General features: G+C 35.5%; 1 pseudogene; it reads left to right on the forward strand.

The window, feature by feature from the left end:
• Positions 1–19,010, forward strand: part of LOC113079780 (mucin-17-like) — a 30,292-nt pseudogene extending 11,282 nt beyond the window's left edge.
• Positions 19,011–19,579: the final 569 nt, after the last annotated feature.

Below are 19,579 nucleotides of genomic sequence, written 5' to 3' on the forward strand. Positions count from 1 at the left end.
CTTGTGCTCACTGTGATAATGACTATTGTGTTAAGGGGGTTTCAGATGCACTGAAGTCTAACCGCCCTTTATATTCTCACAATACAGCAAAATAACTAAAAAAAAAATAAATACTGCACTCGACAGCAAGTATTTGTTTAATATAAATTTTTTAGTGGTTTGCATGAGGCTAAAAAGGAAAGGGTTTGCTAAAAAGAGTGTTTGAACGACTTCTAGGCTACATGCACACTTCACTGTAAATATGGTTATTTTCCTGTTCTGGACACACAGAGTTTGGACTGAAGGCTTGATTGGTGTGGTTTTCTCTCTAGTGTCCGTGATGGAAACACAAACAGAGAAAGGATCCCAGCCGTTAATTTATGTGGAGTTCAAGGAGGACACTTTGTGCTACATGGAGAAACTCCTCTTGAAAAAGCACCGCAGGTTAGTGCTTGTCACCTCACACTTTATAACCGAACAGGCACCCATTGAATAAGAGCATTACAAGCTTCATTTACCTTCCCAGGCCCAAATTAAGGTCCATTTAAGATCAATTAATGACTTATGGCTGCTAATTACAAAGCCTTACCTTTAAGTTGAGTCACTGGAATTTATTGAGCTAATCAGCACCAAAGCCTCATGGTATAGCTTTATATTTGTAAAATCTTCCTTAAACAAACACACTGGCACACAAACCTAGCAAGCTGCCTATGTAGGGACCATTTTAAGATATTATAGGCACACTCCTAATTAGGGCTGTGCAATATGGGGAAAATATTGAATTGCGATTTTTTTGACAGATATTGCGATTTTAAATTTGCAAAGGCAAGCTTCAGCTCGATATTGTCAATAATGTGCAGCACAGTATTAGTATCACTACCCAGCTGAAAAAAAGCTGAAATTACAGTTTCCATTAAACCATTACAAAATTCCTTTTTGTTTTAGGCATTATTCCAATAGGAATCTATCAAGTAGACACCATTATAGTTTACATTACACCAATACAAATCCCATTATGACCCTGAAATCCATTACATTTTCAGTTGTGTTTTGGGACAATTATATATATATATTCAGAGGTCTGCAGAATATATATATTAAGCAGACAAGATTATAATGGTATAACTACTTTTACCGAATCAAATTAATTACTGCATTTCACTGGAAAGATTTACATTTTTATATAAATAAAGAACTCTATTTCTTTAGTAAATTATTAAAGTATTACATGTTACATCGTATTTGGGATTTTAAGAACAAGTGGAAAATGTGGTGAATGTTTCATTTAATCCAAGTGAAATTAGCAAGCGGTTAGACTGAATTTACATTCGTTTTAAATGCAGAGCCAGGTTGCGTGCATGCATCCAGCCATCCATACTGCCAGATGCGCTCGTGGAGGTTTGCGGTGCAGGGCCGCGCGAGAATATAACTGAGCGTTACGAAACAGACTGTGTGAGTGCAGCAAGTGTGAACGACTCGTCTATGACCCGGGATTCACGCCGCGTGGGGAAGAGAGGAGCGAGAATGAGAAGCATTCAGACACAGGCTGTGTGTGCGCTCTTCTGAATTGGGAATAGCGAACATGCAATAAGGGATGCTCTTGATATGCATTGTGATGCAGCTCTTGCAAATTATCTTTTTGTTTGTTGTCTGTCTTTTCGAAGCTTAATTTACATAACGATTTTGTTTAGTTATAATTTGCCTAACTATTGGTCTGACCCTGTAGACGCCATAATCCCACTCTGTCTCTCTCCTCTGTGTTTGTTTTTTTAGTTTTTTTTTTTTGTGATGGGCATTTACACAGAGCTGATTGGGGAGAACAGAGGTGCGCTCACTCTATTGGTTAGTAAGATTGCCATTCAAGGCTGGCAGTCATGCATAGCCTATGCTCTGGAACGGCGTAAAATCGCGTCCACATCGCAGGCTTTTGCGATTAGCAAATAGCAACAGCTGAAATCGCGATTTCGATTAATCGCACAGCCCTACTCCTAACATGAAGAATGTTCCAAATAGTAAAGGGCAGTAAAGTCTAAAGGCAGCATAGAGTGCAGCAGTTGGGCCCCAGAAGTAAAAACTCCATTGATTTTCTTCATAGGGAATTGATTTTTAATGATAACCTATAAACCTTTAAAGACAAATCTGTTGTGCATTCTCTTAAAATACTTAAATATCTGTATGTATATGCATGTTTTGCAAAAAAAAAAAAAAAAAAAAACCTTGGAAACTAACTGAAATAATAATAATAAAAAAGTTTGTGTTGAAGTACTAAAATTTTCAAAACTGAATAATAATAAAAAAAAGCTAAAAAAATGAATAAAAATGAAAAACGAACATAACAGAATTACTCAAATTAAAACAAATATATATGAAATATATACATACAAAAGTTGTCTTTAACTGGGAGAAATGATGTTTATACTGTAATTGTTTTGAAGTCACCATAATGGTGATCCCATTTTTCTGGACTCTTTGAACTTGCATGTTCATTCATTTCTGATCTAGTCATATCTGAAGTGTATCAAATGAAAAAAAAAAAATCTGTTAAAATGATGATAAATAATGATACAATTTTATTTAAGCATTATTTAAGCAAAATTTAAGCATTTTCTATTCATAGCTGTTTGTGGATGGCTCAGTGTAAAAGGTTGTGGGTTTGATTCCCAGGGAACACATGTTAGGTAAAGAATGTTAGTCTGAATGCACTGTAAGTCCCTTTGGATAAAAGCCTTTGCTAAATGCATAAATTTAAATTTAAAATTGTATAACTCGACATACAAAACTCAACAATAACACTATAAAAACAACATTTACAACATAAGTCAACTTTACAAAATAAACAAACAGCACAAATTGCTAAAAGTGAAAAAAAAAAAAAACAAGTTCAGTAGCACAAATAAAACCAACATGAATTAGAAAAATCTACAGCATGTTCTATTCATGACGTGTTGTCTGCTGGGTGCCTTCAGAGTACATATGCACTGTAGATACACAGTGTCCCACTGGGAAAGTAATGCAAATATTAACCTGGAAATTCACACTAAAAAATTTAACAGTGTATGAATAATACTAAAATAAAATCTTTGTAGTACATTCTAGGTCTTCCATTTCAGTTAGGGTGCTGCTTTTGAAGACAGCACACTAAGTTTTGAAAAAGAGCCAGTGAAACGGTTGTTCTGCCCTCCCCGAAAAAGATTGTGATGCTCGCCTACGAAATGAGAGAGCCTGACAAAAGCAAGCAAAACACACAAACACAGTATATGTAAACCCTCCTAAGTGCTTTGAACCGCTTCTTGAGCGTTATGGTATCTGTGGCAGCGATGGTATTTAGGTCGGCTATTTAAGAAGGGTCTAATTGTGAATCCGTTAAATTGCCTTCTTTCTGTGAAGAATCACGGAACAGGAAGCTGGATTTTTCCAGCATGTGCATTTGTGTGTTTGGGTTCTGTGGGAGGAGGGCAGACGCGTGGCCCAGGGCTGCAGCTCACACTCTGGAGGAACGGAGTGTGTGATAGGGGTGTCTAATCCCTTCATACACTCACAAACACACACACATGCAATGAGGAAAGCAGGCAGCAAAAGATGGCTTCAGGAAGGGAGATGAGAGCACAACGAATAAAAGAGAGAGACGTTTGTATGGTTGTAAGGTTTAAAAGACTAAACCTGTGGGTCAGGAAAATCTGGCTGAGCTGAGATTTACTCTCGGACCCAGGAAGTCTGGGTCATCAACTTCCTTCAGCCAATTTCATTTGTTTTGGATTGAAATTATGTTGCTTTTTTTGTATTAACTGAAACAGCATTTACATTTAACTTTCATATTGTGACATAAGTTTGGGGCCAGTAATATTTTTTTAAAGAAATAAATATTTGTATTAAGCAAGGAGGCATTAAATTGATCAAAAGTGATAGGACATACATTTATAATGTTATAAAATATGTCTGTATCAAACAAATGCTGTATTCATTAAATAACCTTTAAAAAAATATCAAGATGTCCACAAAAATATTAACCAGAACAACTGTTTTAAATATTGATTATAATAAGAAATGCTTGAGAAGCCAGTCAGCATATTAGAATGATTTCTGAAGATCATGAGACACTGAAGACTCGAGGAATGATTAGACAATTTGATTAAAGGAATAAAATACATTTTGCTGTAAGTATTTATGTAAGCAGGTTTTATATAAACATGGTTTTCTTTCTTTCATCTTAAACCTCAAAACCTCGAAAATCTAATTTTGCTTCTTAGAGTAAATTTTGTTTCAAAGAAGTTAAGATGTTTATACTAGAACACAAGAAAAAATAATAAGACAATGATTACGTATTTGTCACATTCATAAATCATGGTATGTCACTCAGCTACTCTATACTCCAATGACGCTCAATTGTATTTGTACCAAAAGTGGCCTAATTTTACATACCTACAACATGGGCAAATTAACTACTCAGTCAAACAGCCCACCAGCCAACTGTTTTTGAAAATGTGTAGTTGTATACATCTCTAAAATAATATAAGGCAAGGCTTGATTTTATGCATCAGGAATCGATTAAAAAATTGCTGAAAAGACGTAAAACATGTCAGGCTATTGCATTATTGGTTAATGTTATTTTTTACTACTGTGGAAATATTTTTCAGAGGAGGATAAAGCTATTACTAAAGTGCTGTGCTGTGCTGAAATGTCGTTTATTTATAGTTGTACCATTGAGGAAAGGGAGCCTGATTAATTATCCTCAAATTTCTGAGTGTGATTTACTGGGAGCAGCATTATTTTCTCTCCCTCAGAGGACAAATTGAAGAATTTCAGCCCCGGTCTGTTGTCCAACGCCGACCAGAACCACCCACACCTCCACCCGCAGAGACAGATGAACTGAGCCGAAAACTGACAGGTGTGGCCGGTTTCATCTCACACACACATCTCACACACACACACACAATAAAACAGTAAACTGATAATAGACATTCACGTCACACAATTTAAAACATGAAATTACTTTTGACAATATTTATGTGTTTTCATATATATATATATATATATATATATATATGCATACAGTTGTGGTCAGAATTATTAGCCCCCTTTGTAAAAAGGTCAAAAAAACGTAAATATGAATGTAAATATACAAATTATAAGAATTTCTAGGGGTACTAATAATTGTGGCCAACGTGTATTGGAGAAAAACATTAATTTCATAATTACATGTGCGTCTCAATAAATTAGAATGTCAAGGAAAATTTCATTTATTTCAGTAATTCAGCTCAAATTGTGAAACTCATGTATTAAATAAATTCAGTGCACACAGACTGAAGTCTTTGGTTCTTTTAATTGTGATGATTTTGGCTCACATTTAACAAAAACCCACCAATTCACAATCTCAACAAATTAGAATGTGATGACATTCCAATCAGCTAATCAACTCAAAACACCTGCAAAGGTTTCCTGAGCCTTCAAAATAGTCTCTGACAATCATTGACACCCTTCACAAGGAGTGTAAGTCACAAGGAGTATTGACTCACATTTAACAAAAAAAACACCAATATACTATCTCAACAAATTAGAATACTTCATAAAACCAATTAAAATAAACATTTAGTGAATTGTTGGCCTTCTGGAAAATATGTTATTTAACTGTACATGTACTAAATATTTGGTAGGGGCTCCTTTTGCTTTACCTGCTGCCTCAATTCAGCGTGGCGTGGAGCTGATCAGTTTGTGGTACTGCTGAGGTGGTTTGGAAGCCCAGGTTTCTTTGACAGCGGCCTTCAGCTCATCTGCATTTTTTTGGTCCCTTGTTTCTCATTTTCCTCTTGAAAAGTCCCCATCTATTCTCTCTGGGGTTCAGGTCTGGTGAGTTTGCTGGCCAGTCCAGCACATCAACTCCATGGTCATTTAACCAAATTTTGGTGCTTTTGGCAGTGTGGGCAGGTGAAAAATCCTGCTGGAAAATGAAATCAGTATCTTCTGGTCAGCTAGTCAGCTATTCAGCAGAAGGAAGCATAAAGTGTTCCAAGATTTCTTGGTAAATGGGTGCAGTGACTTTGGTTTTCAAAAAACACAATGGACCAACACTAGCAGATGTTATTGCACCCCAAATCATCACATCCTGTGGAAACTTAACACTGGACTTCAAGCAACTTGAGCTTCTACACCCTTCCTCCAGACTTTAGGACCTTGGTTTCCAAATGAAATCTAAAACTTATAATCATCTGAAAATAGGACTTTGGACCAATGGCAACAGTCCATTTCTTCTTCTCCTTAGCTCAGGTAAGCTAGGGTAACGCCTCTGACATTGTCTGTGGTACAGGAGTGGCTTAACAAGAGGAATACGACAACTGTAGCCAAATTCCTTGACACTTCTGTGTGTGATGGCTCTTGATGCCTTGACCCCAGCCTCAATGCATTCCTTGTGAAGTTCTCTAAAATTCTTGAATCCAGTTTGCTTGACAGTCCTCATAATATACAGGTGAGGACCTCAGTCCTCACCTGTATATCCCCCCCCCCACTTTCAACTGTTTTACTTCAGTGAAATGTTAGATTTTTGTTCTTCTTTGCTCATATTTACCTTTTTTTCTTCTTCTTGCAAACATTTAAAGGGATAACCCTCTCCAAAAATCTGTCATTATTTACTCAGCCTCAAGTTGTTCCAAATCTGTATGAGTTTCTTTCTTCTGTTAAGCACAAAAGAAGAAGTTCTGAAAAATGTTGGAAAGCAAACAGTTGATTGTAGCCATTGGAAAAATATTGTAAGTCAATGGCTACCGTCAACTGTTTGTTGATGTGAATTTATTGCACAAAACAGGACCAGAAAAATATATAAAATACATTTGCAAATATATATATATATATATATATATATATATATATATATATATATATATATATATATATATTTCTTTTTTTTTGTCACTGTAAACTTGTCTTATCATCATACCTGGGTTAGAAAATGGATGACAAGGAATAGTGGGTGACTGGTCGTGTACATGCTGTGATTCACATAGACCCGTACAAGTGCACTCTCACCAAAAAAGTTGGAGAAATGAGCTGTAAGAGTCACTGCAGAGGGCAGCTTTCCTCTCACAGCCAGCAACTCGGATCCATCACTCCGTCCCTGAAGGGTAATCACAGAGCTCTTATTACACTGGAGGAGGGCGATGGTCTGACAGAGCACTCCGACAGCTGATTGAGAGAAGTTTCTAGGTGCTGCTGGGAGGCCGGTTGATCACAGCTGTCAAGGAACTGACCACATTCAGCTTTTCCCAAACAGCCCCACGATGAGTGGCATCTCTCTTCGTCAGCACCAGCCCAAGCCTGTCGCATCTTTTCTAAAGCCCTCCATGATGCTCACACCCAAAACATTTTTTTAGTCACTTTTTCAAACGCATCCTGTGTATTCAGATTTTTTTCAAGACCCCAGCATTCAAAAGTCTTATGCTCACCAATAATGCATTTATTTGATCAGCAACTGTAACTGTTACAGTAACTGAAAAACATTGTTATTTAAATGGAATAAATATTAAAAATGCATTCCATTTATTAACATTATGTATTTACTGTTGGTAAAAATACGAAAATCTAGCTGATCCCATATCTTTAAACAGTAGTGTATTTTGAAATATTATGAAAACATTTTTTCTTTAAGTAATATATGCATGAATGAATTGTGCACGGATGGGGTGTTTATTCAGAAAATAAATTAATGTCTTAAAAAAATAAAAATAAATAAACATTTTCACAGGGCATGAACTGAAATAAGATCTGTCACTCTGTGTTATGAATAAGTGTGTACAAACTGAACATTTAGCTGATTTAATTTCAGTGTTTAACTCTAAACATAAATCTGTTTTACTGCATCTCTGATTCGCAGCAGAGCGGATGGAGTTGCATAAATACATTACCTCTCTGTTCACGATCCCTCCCGCTGAGGATGCTGGGAAAGCGAACAGCCCTGCAGAACCCTGTTTAAGCATCATAGAGTTAGATGAGGTAATTCTGAACCCCAGCACCCCAGTTTCTCTAATGGACTGCTGGGTGGGGGCCAGAGAATAACTCCTCAGTAATGTTTCTTTACACTTATCATTCTGTCTTCTTCTGAAAAACTGTTTTTGTCATTTTAATTTTTCCAGAAGATGGTTGGAGATGCTACATTTTACAGATCCTTTGGAGTCAAGCAGAGAAACGAGAGCAAAATGTAAGAAACTCAAGATCAAGGCAAACATGAGATGCTTTGAAAGAAAGCGACAGAAAAGTTCACAGTAGGAGTGTCGTGTTGAAGCAACAATATTATTGAAGTTGCTGTGTTTTTCTTATTTCAGAACTGACACAAATACAGTGTCATGTTGACATTTACATTTATATCAGCCACAACTAGACTTGAAATAAAACTGTGGGAGTAAGTTATTAGATGTTATATATGCATGTCTGTTTTTCTTCTTTAAGTTTTGCATCTGTAGGAAATGAAGATTTATCTGAAGGAGGAGATTTTGAATATTCGGTCTTGCCTTCCACACCGTATTTCTCTGAGATGACCAAAGGATCCTTCAGTGAATGTAATTCTGACACAGAGATCAGCTCTTTTTCTGAGATGTGGCCCCAGTCTCAAGAGACCGACAAATCTTCGCCATCATTGCCAAGATCAGAAAGCTTGTCTCCACTTCAAACGAGGCTTCAGAAGTCACAGCACCTGTCGACTACCTCAGAGCCATTTCTGTTGAATTCACAAACAGGAAGCCAGAAAGTAGAACTCAGTGACTCTCCAAAACCGAGCCCACGGATGAGATCTTCCGCAGCACAATGGGATAAACCCTCAGCGCTTCTGCCAACATCATCTCCTTCACTCCTAACACCCAAATTAAAACAAACTCTCCCATGCTTTGAGGACCATATTTCCACTGTCACCCCCTCTCCTGGTAGAGTGCCATCTGTTAGGGCTTCTCGATGTCATCCTCCTGCTTTTCTCATCTCTAAACAAAGTCCTAAACCTCCAGATTCTCCATCCCCAGGGTCTAGATCAGCTTCCTCTCCAGTCAACCCAATCCAGTCCATACCTACTCATTCAACACCTGTTTCTGAACCAAAATTAGCTCAACTGTCTTCAGAATTTGCTATCACTTCCCAAAGCACTGCAGTTCCTTCATTAAATCCGTCACCTAGAGAATCATCACAGTCTGCATTGGTCTCGGATAGAAGTACGTCTAAGCCTATCTATGACTCCATCAGGTCCTCTACGCCGAGAGTTGAATCCTCTCATACTTACAGGCACCGTTCACCTCCGGCCTCTAAATGGTTAAAGGCACCACGAAAGTCACCCAAAGCTACAGTGCTGTCCTTACAGCTGAGCATGTCAGGTCAGTAAGATTTATATAGGTACATTTTTATTGAAGTTGTCTGAACTCTACTTGCAGTTTTGTTTGTCTTCCATGATGTGCTTGAGCCACCATGTTTATAATTATTCTTTGAAAATGATTGTGAGTGAACTGTTTCCTTTGTAATTAATAGCAGTTGAAATATATTTAAAACCAATATATACCACATGAAGCTGACTGTGCATTACAGATTTTACTATGCTTAAGTGGTGTTATTTACCCTTGAACATTTAACCAATGCAAAATCACTGTAACATACAAGTGACTTGTGGATTTTATAAAATGGTGGCAAAACCAATATGGTAAAATAAATAATTTCATAAATAATAAGTAACATATACACTACCGTTCACAAGTTCAGGGTCATTCTTGGGTATGGCATGAAATATGAATTTGAGGAGTGATGAGAGACATGAAACTAGTACAGATATGAAGGATGTGTCGGACAATTATACATTTTATCATCTTTGTACAATAATATATGCATGAAAGACCAATCCAAATCAAGTATTCCATTCCTGTTTGATAAACATTAAAAAATACTTAATAAATGACAGAAAACCTGATTTAGAACCAATCCCTTGGGGTCCAGCACACAAAGATGATGAGAAAACACCAGTGTAGACATCAGCCTTCATTCACACAGTGGTTGTTTCTTCAGTATTTGCTGACTAGCAGAGTGATGGAAACTTCAAGCTGTGTAGGATAAGCATTATTAATGCAGGAGACAGCAGTCGGGAAGCAGGGAAGAGAAACACACAGGCTCTGCTAGACCATGTCCAGGCGGCTCGCTGCGAACGTTAGATAAGTGTGTGTGTTTGCTGAAACATCTCAGTGTTTTCTCTCCTCCTGTCCTCATGGTTTCTCTTCTCTCACTATTTGTCACTGCTCAGATTCAGAAGAAGAAATGACAGGTGAAGATGCTTGCCTGGTGCCCAGTGAGGAAGACTCATCTGATGAAGAACTGAGGCGAATCACAGATGCAGAAGAGCAAAAGAATGGATTTCCCTCTCCGTGTCCGACCACAATGCCTCTGGCAGACCCTCATTTCACTTGCACACACCTCACAAAGTCAGAACATGACAACACAGAACCGGACCTGTTTACAGGATCTTCCCAGGTGATCAGAGACCTGTCGCTTCCTCAACCTCAGTTACTTGTAAAAGATTACCCAGAACCCAAGAGTCTGCATTGACTCTGCATCCGTTTAAACAAAAATAGAATAAGAACTGTGAAATATTATTATATAAATGCTGATTTCCTTGACAAAAATATTGCTTATTATTATTATCAATGTTAAAATATCCAGGTTTCAAAATTCATTATTATTTTTTTCAGGATTTTATGATGAATAGAAAGAAAGTTTGAAAGAACTGTATTTCTGTGAAATATACATATTTTGTAACATAAATGTTGGTATAAATTTAATGCATCATTGATAATTTAAAATATTGATTTCTTAAAAAAAAAAAAAAAAAAAAACATTTCTGTCCCCAAACTTTTGTTAGTCTATTGACTGTATGAAGATGGAAATGCAGCCACAAGATATCATGAAAAACATGAGCTTTCATAGACTCTCTGCTGGAAATATAACTGTAAATGGACCATCAGCGTTTAATAGCATAACAGAAAGAGAGAGAAAAGAGAATGAATTACATGAAACACCTGAAATTAAATGTCTGATCAGAAAGCGGCCTTATCTCTGCTCTTTTGTCTGGCGATCAGAAAATTTGTGTCCTTAATTACCACCCACCGATTCTTTTTCCCCTACCTCATTTTCCATTTAAAGGCCACTGACTGGGACTCAATCAAAACATAATTGTTTCTCATTTCCTTTCAGTTTACAACTTTTTTTTTTCTTTTAAAAAGATCTGTCTGTCCATGCGTTTCATCTGAAATTGACAAATTAAATTTGGCCTAATTTAACCTGCATAAGAGATAAAAACGTGTTTAAATGCCCAAAAATGAGCAAAACATTACCACAAACAGGCAGAGTCCACAATTTTGTTTTTCTATTAAAATAAAAGTTTTTATTTTACATTGTGACAACATTTCAAAGAAATACTGTTTTTTTAAACTTTCTATTCATTAAAGAATCTTGAAAAAATGTATCCTGCATATTAAGCAGCACAACTGTTTTCAATATTGATAATTATATTTAATGTTTATTGTGCACAAATAGTACAGCATATTAGAATGATTTTTGAAGGATCATGTGAAGCCGAAAACTGAAGTAACGATGCTAATAATTCAGCTTTGCATCACAAGAATAAATTACATTTAAAAATTTATAAAAATAGAAAGCAGTTGTTTTAAAGTGTAATAATGTTTCACAATATACTGATTTTACTGTATTTTATTTCAAATAATTTCAGCATTGGTGAGTGTGTTACTTGGTGAAAGTGATACTAAAATAGAATTACATTGCAGACCCATATGAAATGGATATATGATATGGATAGGAGTATATATATATATATATAATTTGGTTATTATTCAGTAACAAACAGTAGTTTCAGAATTCACTTTTGTAAATATATATTTTTATATTTGCAAAATGCAAGATTAATAACCCTTAATTGGTATTTTGCCAGTTTTATATTTTTATAATTGGTAACTCACCATTATAATTTAAAAAAGAAAGAAAAATAAACACTACAATAAATTGCATTTTTATATCATTTTGAAAACATTAGGGCCATGTCATTGACCTACTACTGACTAATGTTCTTTCTGTTTTTCTTCTCTCCCACAGGCTGTTCATTCTGTAGCCCAGCGACAGGACATCCAGTCGGGGCAGTACCAAGACCTAGAGGGGATCCTGACTTTGGGAGTGGACCCTGGAGTCCTGCAGCCTAGCCCAGCTCCAGCTCAAACCTTTATAGAAGAGCAGAGCCACACAGGAAGTTTGCTAGGTATATATATATACAGTATAAAGACTGCTGAGGATTAAAGGGCAAGATTCAGATATTAAAACAAGTGGAAATTCTATAAAATCACTCAGTCAGCGTAGAGCCTGCCATTATGAGGAAGCTCTTGACATTTCCGTGTGCAGAGATGTTTGGGTCAAGATGCCTTAATGACGTTCGTACAGAAATGAAACATTGTCTAGACCTTAGTAAGGTTCATAATAGTCAAGTGTTACTGTACACACAGCAGATTATTCTGTAAGAACTGACCTTGCAGCAGAATATCTCCTTTTCACAGGAGCACAAGTATACTTAATATGTATTTCATTAGAAATGACAGAGCTCTGTTGAGTTAAGATCCGCATCCATTATACTGCATGGTACCGCATGATCTGACAGAGACCAGAGGTTAACAATTTCAGAAAGATGACTGCCATGGAAGCTCTCGAAACCAACAAGGAATCAAGTCTGAGCCCTAATAAGAAGCAATTTTAAAAACATATACTCCATCTTTCAAAAGTTTGGGGTTGGTTAAGATTGTTCAGTGTTAATATAAAAGAAGTCTCTTATGCTCTGCATTTATTGGATAAAACATACATTAAAAACAGCAATATTGTGAAATATTTTTATAATTAAAAATAATTATTACCTCATATTAGTCATTTATTCCTGTGATCAACTCCAGTCTTGAGCATCACAAGAGATTCTTCAGAAATCATTCTGATATGCTGATTTGCAGCTCAAGAAACATTTCTTAATATTGTCATTGTCACATTGAAAACAAGCAATATGCAAGCTACGCATATTCTCAATGGAGCTTTAATATTTTTGTGAAAACCATGATTTAGTTTTGATTCTTTAATGAATAGAAAACAACATTTATTTGAAATAGAAACATTTTGTAGCATTTATAATGTTATTACTGATCATTTTAATGTAGCCCTGCTGAATAAAACAATATATAAAAAAACAAAAACATTACAGTAAAAACAACAGTAGTGTACACACACCTCACTAATCATGCCCATAAAACCTGACTTACCACAAAAGCAATTCTAGGTGTTAGTTAAAACATTCAGTGTGTGCTATTTACATCTTTCCCAACATTAATACATCCTTTATGCTAATAATAGAGATAAGACATTTGGAATGCAGCGTTTTTTTCCAACACTAATATATGACCACGCTTTAATGAGAACCATTGACGTCTCTCCTAAACCGTGCATTCTGTTCTGCTCGTGTTATTTAGATGCCTAATTATTGCATACTTAGATAGATTGGCCATTGAAGAGAGCTGCTAGCTTAAAGAGGAGTATAAATTATGTCTCTCTCTTATTCATTCAGTCATTTCCTGGCATTCTCCTTTGGCTCCTAATGTGCTACCTTGGCAAGGCCATTAGCTTGACTGTAAACACTAATATTTCTTTTTAAACAGCTCTATTTAAAGCCGTTGTTTGAGTATGCAGAATCGAAATATGCAAAGGCAATTTTTTTTTTATCTAATACCGTAAAAAATGAAGCATCTGTTTGGTTCATTGAGCTTCAAGGTTGATGAAAACAGAGGACAGATAAGTCCCTGATTCACTTCCGTCTCTGTCATCTCTGTTTTCATTGGCTGCTGTGTCACTCCGTCAATTTTCTGCAGTCTTTTCCTGTTCCCATCTTTTTTGTCTCTGTCACAGTCCAGCCGTTTTTATCGGCCTGTCTGCGCATTTGCAATCCCTGCCGTGCACTGACAGGAGCAGCGGCCAGTCGACTGGAAAAAGGCTTAATTACAGCAGGCGTTTAAGATGGCATGTCTGCATGTCACATCAGGCTATCACAGGCGCAAGGTTTTTCAGCATAGGTTTGGGGTTTGTTAACAGTAGGCTGCTGGTATGAAACCAAAAATGAGTGAGCAGCGAACTGCTAATCTGTCCTTGAGAAAGTCTTTTGTTTGAATGTGGTCGTGTAGCCTGAGTATGCTGAGTATGTTTTATCTAAGTCTGCGTCTACTGCTAGAAGGTTTCCACGTTCAGTATGGATATTTAGAGCTGTGATGTACAGTAACCTGTGTAAACTATGTTAGCTCTGATAGTGAACACATCAAGAACACATCATGATGGGTGTCTTGCTGTGTGGAGATCTCATTGTTTGTTTGATCTGTAGTTGTAGGGCAGGAGTCCTGGATCTCCAGCAGCAGTCTTCAGCATCACGCAGAGGAAGAGCTGGTCGCTGCGCTGATGAACGCTCGGCCCGTCAGTAGCACTCCTCGTACATTCACACCATGCCGTGGAAGAACATCATCACAGAGGCTGTGTTTCAAAGGTCATTTGCTTTCATTTCTTGTACAACAACAGACATGGGTGTAGACACCAGATTCAATCTGAATGAAAAAGTGGCTGTGAAGAGTATAACTTTTTCTGTTCCGTATGTCATACCGGTGTATCAATCTTTCAGAAAAGAAAACATTGAAAATATCTTTCCCGTTGACATGTTCATCATGCTCTCAGACTGTCTGTCAAAAAAGGCTATGAGAAAAAATGCTCAGAGAAATTCTGGAAAACAATCAGTGTGATTTTTTTAATATTTTTGAAAGAAGTCTCTTATGCTAACCAAGGCTGCATTTATTTGATCAAAATGCAGCAATATGCAGCAATATTGTGAAATATTATTACAGTTCAAAATAGATGTTTTCTGTCTTAATATATTCTAAACTGTAATTTATTCCTGTGATCAAAGATGTATTTTCAGCATTATTACTCCAGACTTCAGAGTCACATGATCTTCAGAAATCATTCTAATATGATGATTTGCTGCTCAAGAAACATTTCTGATCATTATTAATGTTCAGAACAGTTGTGCTGATGTATATTAAAACTAATTATATATTTTTTTTCAGGAATCTTTAATGAACATAAAAGTAAAAAAAAAAACTATCCTTTTGTATAAACATAATCTTTTGTAACTTTATAAATGTATTAACAATCACTTTTGATCAATTTCAATGCATTCATACTAGCTAAATAAAAATGAATTTCTTTCAAGAAAATATATAATGATATAACTCACAAGTCGTATGAACTACTTTTATGGTGCTTTTTGCGTTTGAAAGCATTGGTCATGGTCTGTATTTATTCAATGGACAAGAAAATGTCCCTTTCTGAGTGTTCCAAGGTAGAAAGAAATTCAAACTGGTTTGGAATTGACATGATGATGAGTAAACAATGACAGATTTGTCATTTTTTGGTTGAACTGTCCTTTTAAATGAAATTATCAATTCTATTAATTGCGTCCTCTGGTCTATTTCCCAAATCTAGGCCCTTAGAAAACAGTCTGAGTAAAATAAAACCTTCGTCTCTCTTCTTAATTTCCTTTCTGTGTGCAGACTTAATCCAGATTATGCTAATTATGCGGCTAAACCTGTGTTTAAAATGTTGAGCCTGTCTGATGTTATATCTTTGCCGTGACTAAACGATCATTTACAGAGAGCCTTCGGACAACGGGACATCAATAACATGGCTGTAGAAGAGTCGCGCTGACTCTCAGCCGTGGTGTGATTTATTGGCTTGTGCCCGTAATTAAAGCCAAGCTGATTCCTGAGCTTCCTGCGCCAGCACACGCGGCTGAGGCTTCATAAAGAGATTATTGTGTGTTGCAGCGTGCAGGAGTGCAGGGAATGCGGCCAACTACATGCTCCTCAATCTCTCGGCTCAGCTAGCTAGCTCGGTTTATCAGTCTCGCTTTCTCTACCTCGCGACACATCTTCCTCTCTGTCTCTCGGCTCATCACTTGCAGGTCTGCAGAGGAGGGAGAAATAATCTGTTTAACAGCTTGACAGCTGTGATTTCGGCTGGTGCAAATCAAAGCGTCAGATATCTGTCCATGCATTTCTTTCTTTCTCTCTCTCCTGTTCATTCTCTGTATATCTCATACACTCGTGTCAGGTTAGACACGCTAGATTGAGCCTTTTGCATCAGAGGATACTCAAAGCCGTCGGCCTCCCGAGTCCAAATCATGGGAGGCGATATCAGCTAAAACATGATCACTCCTGCTGTGTCATCTGGGCATTTCAGTTGTGAGCTACTCGCTTTTTAAATATATATTTTCAGTGAAGGAATCATTCTGATTAGCTTCTACAGTATTTTTCAAATGTTTGAAATAATAATGCAACTGTGCAAGGATGCAATAAATTGATCAAAAGTGACAGAAAAGAGTTTTATATTGTTACAAAATGTTTCTGTTTCCAGTAAATGCTGTAGACTCCTGAAAAAATGTCAATATTAAGCCACACAATAATATTAAGATATTTGGAACATTGGTAATAATCTTGAGCAGCAAATCAGCATAAAATAATGATTTCGAAATTCAGCATTGCATCACAGGAATAAATTATATTTTAAAGAATATTACAATAGAAACCAGTTTTTTTTACAATTGTAATAATATTTCAGAATATTACTGTTTTTTACTGTATATTTGATCCAATAAATACAGCCTTAGTGAGCACAAGATATTTCTTTCAAAAATCAGACACAACTTTTGAACCATAGTGGGTAACACTTTATAATAACTGCACACTATTAATCATCAATTAAGCATTAGTAAACAGATAATTCATAATTTATAAAGCATTAATAGACAGTAAAAAGCAGTTTATAAATACAGATATAAATGCTTTATTCTTGATTTAAAAGCATATCTATAATGTGTTTAATAATTGTATTTTCATACTTTATTCATGATCAATTTATCATTTCTCAATGAAGTATAGCATTATTTACAAACCAGTTATTTAGGAGTTGCCAGTGATTCATAAGATCACAAGAAATTTAGTAAATTCAGGTAGTTATAAAGCATTTAGTAGTGGTCAGTTAACTATTTATGTGAGCTCATCTAAAGTGAGTCTAGTTATGCCTTGTAAAGCATTTATAAAGGATATTTAAAGGCTCAGTTATCTTCTAAACAAAAAACGGAAAACAAACACCACGCAGTGATACAGAACATAGAAATATTAACAGCCTTTAAATCTCATTTGTAAAAGCTTTACAAGGCATAAATAGTCCTCACTTTAGATGAGCTCACAAAAATAGTTAACCAACAACTACATATGTTTTATAACTACCTGAATTAACCCTGAATTACAGTAGAAATACATATTAATAATCCATTTATTAACACTGTAAGTAACTATTACTAAATGTCTGAATAAAAAGATGTATGAATGCACATTTAAATAGTTTATTAATCATGTACTTACAATTTCTAAGTGATCTTATGAACCATTGACAACTCCTTAATAACTGGTGTGTAAATAATGCTATACTTAATTTAAAAATTATAAATTGATCATTAATAAAGTGTGAAAAAACAATTATTAAATACATTATAGATATGCTTTTAAATCAGGTATAAAGCATTTATATCTGTATTAATAAACTGCTTATAAATGTCTATTAATGCTTTATAAATGATGAATTAACTGTTTCCTAATGCTTAACTAATGATTAATAGTATGCAGTTATTATAAAGTGTTACCCAGTAGGGTACGTACTATAAACTTAATAAATGAAAAATCAATTTATTTAATCTCTCTTTTTTATAGCTTGATATATCCCAGAATTGGACAAAATAATAGATCTGGTGATATAATACATGGAGAAAATGCTTATGATAATTAAACACTGTTTTTAAAATGAATCTGATGATTAAATTATTTGATTGACTCCACAGTTTATGCATAAGAACTGAGTGGTGTGAGGTGTGATGTTGCTAAAGTCACTAAATAAATCTGAAGCAGTATTTTGGTGAATCAGTATCCTCACTTCTACTGTAATGTTAGCTGAGTGCTGTTTGGTGAACGTAGAGTTGTCTAATTGGAGTTAATTTCACTATGAGCAAGAGAAAGATCACACAAGACAAGAAGAAACTAGGGAATTTAATGAAAAGGTCACATGGAAGAGAGAGACGTGTGTGAGTGTATTATTGTGATTTGCTGGATCAGAGAGCATTTAAAGCTCTGTTCGACTGAAGCTGATTAAGACACCAGGTGACAGTAAATAATCCTGACCCCGTTAATTCAAGCCGCCAATCCCAGCTGTCTTTCTGTGTTTCCTTTTCCCATCATTACTATGTCACAGTCACTAGAAGTATAACTGTAGGCAACCATCACTGTTACTGCTGCTCGTACTTGGCATTAGATATTTGAACATTAAACTTTGCTGACCATCAAATCAGAGGGTGTGTTAGCAGCTGTTTTCTTCATGTTTCTCTCATTACCTCATCCAGCTATTATTATTCTTTTTTAGGCAACATAAGCAGATGTTCTCCCCTCTCTACTTATCGTCCAGACCCATCAAACCGGCCGCTGTCTCGTGCCGCTCAGGAGATCATGGAGGTCCAGTCGGTGGAGCAGCTCGACCTCCAGGACTCTGATGAGGATGAGGAGGATGTCCTGGCTCTGGCCTGCCTTGAGGAAGAATTCAGAAATATGAGCACTACACAGTTAGATGAGGGTGAGGATGGACACATTCCAGTGGATTAGATTTGTCTGGACTGCAGTGACACACATTAAGAGTAGTGATAATTGATTAAAAAGTGAGTAAATAGAGGACAACAAGAAGTAAAAGTTAGGTCTACAGTTGTTGTTAGCCTATTAAACAGCTATATAGTAAAAAATGGCTTTCATAGCATTTATTTTTCTTTCTTTTACATTGTATTGAAACGTTTTACTAATTATTAAGAGCTATTAATGTTGCATTACGCAAAAATTAAAATATATATTACAGAGGGAATTTTGACACTTTTGTTTCTAATTGAATAAGAAACTAATTTCATTTTTTTTTATACCTATTCATGTCCAAATCGTACAAGCTGCAACAAACATCTATTTTAATATCGTAGCACCGATATATTTTTAACATTATATAATAAACACAAATTAATAATAACAAAATAAATTGATATTATATATTTATACATTCATTTGATTATTACATACATTTATTTGATCAAATATTTGGAATATTTTTGAAACATTTATTTCAAAATAGTTTTGAAACAAAATACAGTAAAAACTGTAATATTTTGAAACATTATTACAATTTAAAATAACTGCTATCTATATATTTATATATTTAAAGGTGTAATTTATTATTTATTTTCATTACTTATCAGAAATCATTTTAATATAATATACTGTATGTGTGTGTGTATGTGCGTGTGTGATAAATATTTTACAGCATTATTAAGAATTGATGTTAAGTTTGATAATAACTATAATGAATGATTAATGAAAGTCCTTATAAGGTGTTACCTACAACATGCATAGGTTCTTGATTTTTCCCTAGCACA

The sequence above is a fragment of the Carassius auratus genome, unplaced genomic scaffold (genome assembly GCF_003368295.1).
Source record: "Carassius auratus strain Wakin unplaced genomic scaffold, ASM336829v1 scaf_tig00029203, whole genome shotgun sequence".
Lineage (NCBI taxonomy): Eukaryota > Metazoa > Chordata > Actinopteri > Cypriniformes > Cyprinidae > Carassius > Carassius auratus.